Source organism: Triticum aestivum, chromosome 7B (genome assembly GCF_018294505.1).
Source record: "Triticum aestivum cultivar Chinese Spring chromosome 7B, IWGSC CS RefSeq v2.1, whole genome shotgun sequence".
NCBI lineage: Eukaryota > Viridiplantae > Streptophyta > Magnoliopsida > Poales > Poaceae > Triticum > Triticum aestivum.
The window spans coordinates 652,150,716-652,154,996 of NC_057813.1; the positions used below are offsets into that span (position 1 = coordinate 652,150,716).

Genomic DNA, 4,281 nt, shown 5'->3' on the forward strand with positions numbered 1-4,281 from the left:
GCTGATTGTGAGAGACAAGGAGTTGTTTGTGAATAGGAACAAGTGCAGGCATCTTTTTGCAAAAATGGAGAAGCTTGGTTTGTATGCGTCAGATCTAGATCCGACGGCTATTGGTGAAAGATGGGAGGCACAACATCATCACCAACTCAGGACCTGTTTGATTTGCAGGATTTTGAAACCGCTGGAATAGGACACGGCAATATTACAAGTTTCAAACTGATATTACAAATGTTTGAAGTAACTAGTCGTAAGCCCGTGCTTCGCACGGGCTAGCCTATTAACAGTCCTAACTTTCTAAAATATTAAAAAATATATAAGTAACTATTATTAGTTGACAAATGCTTGCAATTAATTAATCATTTTATTCATGGGGCAAACATAAATTTTCATGTAAGATGCGGCACACTTTTTCGTATAACCATTTTTTCAGCAAATATGTTTGATTCAGAGCTTTCTTACACATTGTAGGCCTATTTAGAAATTGGTGTATTAGCTTATTTCACATTAGGGAAATTGCATTAAACAATAAGATTTAGTGTATAATTTAAAATTTGTCTGAACTCTATGATAGACAGAGTGCCAATTTTCTACATATGAAAAATGTTAGTATTATTTTTTGTTGAAAGATTACTTGGTACTATATTCAAGGAGTTAAAATCAGCTAAATAACCCTTACTTTGTTTTCTCTTTATTTCTGATTGTTGTGTCCATCCATCTCGATCGGTCCTTAACTTTGCCTCTTTAGATCCACTTTTTGCTGGGTTAACAATGGCTAATTCTAAAACTCTTACGACGAATGTGCCACTGGTTTCCAAATCCCATCTCCTCTATCTATGAACATACAATATAATTGGCTAGCTAGTACCATCTGAATTATCGCCCCAATCCCCATTCATTTCTGAGGTGTCCCCACACCCGAGCGAAATCCTCTTGCAACTCTATGATGTGTTGTTTGTATCCATATCCCATTGCACAGGAGATGGGTCAAAATTGTATGGAAAGATGATTTTACGTGAGTCATTAAGAATATTGCTGGATTTTTACTTCAAAATTATATTAGTGTCAAGTAAGCAAAAGGAAATAATTGTACTTGCCAATATATATTGCTGTCATATAAGTGTATTATTGTTCCGTTGTTTTAGGCATGTAAATTACACATGCAAACACATACTGGAACATTTTTTTGCAATACTAAGAGTTCCTTTTACGAACATTTACTGTATCAATCAAATTCAATCAGACTAAGGAACTTATAAATAGCTCATGTGTAGGCAAGTAGTTGGTTAATCTAACAAAACTTAGGTATAATTATTGCTTTAACGAGTGAACTAAGTATTATCTCCAGACTCTTTCTGTTACATTATGATACTGATGATGCATAAATACTGAGAACCAATTTACAGGATTCCTTCCAACTTCACTCATGGTTATCCCCAAACGCGATACTATACTATTCTGTAAAAAGGAAAGAAACATAACACTGCATTTTTATGTGAGAAATATAAACCCAATTCTACAGTAAATAATTTAAGATAAAACTCCGGAAAGAAGAGAATGCAACATGTGCAGTGAGAGCATCATGTACCATCTTGAGCGGTCTCAGTATTCGAAGCTAAAAATTTCCTCCTTTGAGATCAGCATAGGCTGGACGTGCAGTTGTTGTCGCTGATGTGTAGAACACCGAACCAAGCAGGAACATCAGTCTGCTAACCTGGATGTTGGATGCCATGACGGGTTTTGCTCACCAACCTTGATGGAGACCCTCTCAACATACATGTTAAATTCGCATCATGCCAGCCTTACTCTGACATGTGTCGTAGTTGCGAAGACAATACTAAAGGTTAGCAGTGCTGTCCAGATCAGCACCGCGTGACGTTGGCAGCAGTGGAATGTCCTGCCTGGTTATGTGCGATGTGGTGATGTCAGTAAGCTTTCATGAACTTAGTAGAAGATAACAGTGACATTCTGCCGGAATCAACACCGACTTGCAGCAATTCGATGCCAATTTTGGCAAAGTGCAAACATGCATGGCTTAAGGCAATACCACTTAACATCATTAATGACAAAAGGTACACAATCTGGAAGTTATATGGCAATATATAGTAACATTACGGAATAGATAATTAGTGAAAGGGGATAAGCCTCGTCAGATGAATTTGCAATCAAGTTTTATGAACTTTTGGGCTAAATTTAGTGTGCATAGAAAACCTACATGTGGATTTGCTTCACGGTTTGGCGGCAGCAAGATTCAAGTTTGTTAAACAAAGTATAGCTAACACTATTAGAAAAGTGCTGTTAGGCGGGAGCTAATACAAAAAGAGAAATCCAAGCTTGCAAATATAAATATTTTACAGAAAAAGAACAACACAACCAACAAACAACTGTCCCACTATTATACTTGATAAGCTGCAAACATTAACCATCAGTACCATATTAAGAATCTTGATTTTCACTCACAATAAGTATTTTTTTGTTCAGAATTTCAGATGCATTTACCAATGTATAGTTGCTATATCTGGACCTGAACTAATAGCATACCAGATTTAGTTATGTTTCAAAGGTTTATCTGTCCAATGTATGGATGATTTCAGTAAGAATACATGCTCCATTTTGTAGCGCCGTAACACCATAGAGATCACAAAATTTTAGAAATCTACTCTAGTGTTATGCCCAGCATCGACTAAAGAATTATGTATTTCATCGCAGCGGTAAAACTACATCCTATTAGTTATACACTTCTGAACCATGACTTGATGCACCTTGACTATGCCAGTGGAGCTGATCAGGACGCTCTGCCATACTTCCTTTTCTCCATATATGTCAAGGTCAAAGCAGGAGAAAGATATGGGAGCATCCTCAAGTCTGAATAGGCTAGTACCATATAGGAAAACTACGTGGTAGGTTCAAATCTTCCACATGTGAAGAACGAATATGATTAAAAAAATAACCTGAGGTAGATTGAATACTTTAAATTGGACCAAGTTTCGAAGGAGGATTTAACATGTACACATAGTTATTTCCATATTCAGGTTTCATCTATATTTGATTTTATATCATGCATATACACTGACCCAAATCCACCCCCTACATGGCTCTTCTTGTGCATCAATATCATACACATCATCATCCTTTCCCAAATTTAAATAGATTCCAATTCCAGGTGGTGGACAATAGAAGGTAAATGTCACAGTGCAAAATATATGTAAGTAGGAAGATATGATTGCACCAATCAATACTAACCCACCGGGACGTCCTATTTCGCTGATCGCGATTCGCCGTCTTGGCCGGTTCCTAGAGATCGTGAGTACTTCCCGGCAAGGCGGGACGACGACGACGATGCAAGATGGTAGTTTCTTTGTAACGTAATCACATAATTCTGAACAAAGCATACTCGATCTCTATTAATCGATTAAGGATGCATCAACATATAGGTAGCCAGCTAGCAAACAAAGATTGTTTGATTCTGGCAAGATACACACACAACGCACGTACCCAGAATCGCTTGATCGATTACAGACTTGAGTACTCCTTGGACATGTACATGTACTGTACAAAGTACACCCAACACACGCCACACATAAGCATGTGCATCCATGACACAATGATGTTTATGCTATCGATATGAATCTGACCTTGTCCTCTGCGATGGAAGGTACTTATTGGCTGCCACGCATCTTGTGCTTCGGGAGATGGGCCTCTACCAGCGGACTATTGATGGCACTGGCGGCGACGGCGGCATCATGGGCTTCCTGGGATGTCGCCGCGTATAGGTCGAGCACAAAATCAGGAGAAACAGTCTCGCAAGACTCTGTAACGTGGTTAGTTAGATTGGTACATGAGTTGTAGATAGATTGATATTTTATTACCAAAGTTGAAATAGATTGATACGTGGTCAGTTAGATTCCTTTTTTTTACTTATAGATTCATATATTTTTCTGTTAGCCGTGCTGTAGATAGATAGATTGACACGGGAGTTTTTTTTCTCAGATTTTTATAGCAAAGTTGAAATAGATTGATACATGGTTAGTTAGATTCCTTTTTTTACATTATAGATTCATATTATTATTTTTGTTAGCCGAGCTGTAGATAGATAGATTGACACGGGAGTTTTTTCCTTTTTGTTTTTTTCCTCAGATTTTTATATGTTGATCTACACCGTAATAACTTGGCCCCACCAGATCAACGGCTTGTAAAATCTAATTAACATGGTAATTTCTTGGGAGTCTGTAATTAGTATAGGTATATAGAGGTATAGATAGATAGATAGATAGATAGATAGAT

General features: G+C 37.4%; 1 long non-coding RNA gene across 1 annotated transcript; it reads right to left on the bottom strand.

Annotated features, from left to right (window-relative positions):
- Positions 1 to 1,459: 1,459 nt before the first annotated feature.
- Positions 1,460 to 3,855, bottom strand: LOC123162609 (uncharacterized). Its single transcript, XR_006481362.1, has 2 exons — positions 3,633 to 3,855; positions 1,460 to 1,898 (listed from the first exon to the last, which is right to left on the bottom strand). It is a non-coding gene; the product is annotated as an uncharacterized lncRNA (long non-coding RNA).
- Positions 3,856 to 4,281: the final 426 nt, after the last annotated feature.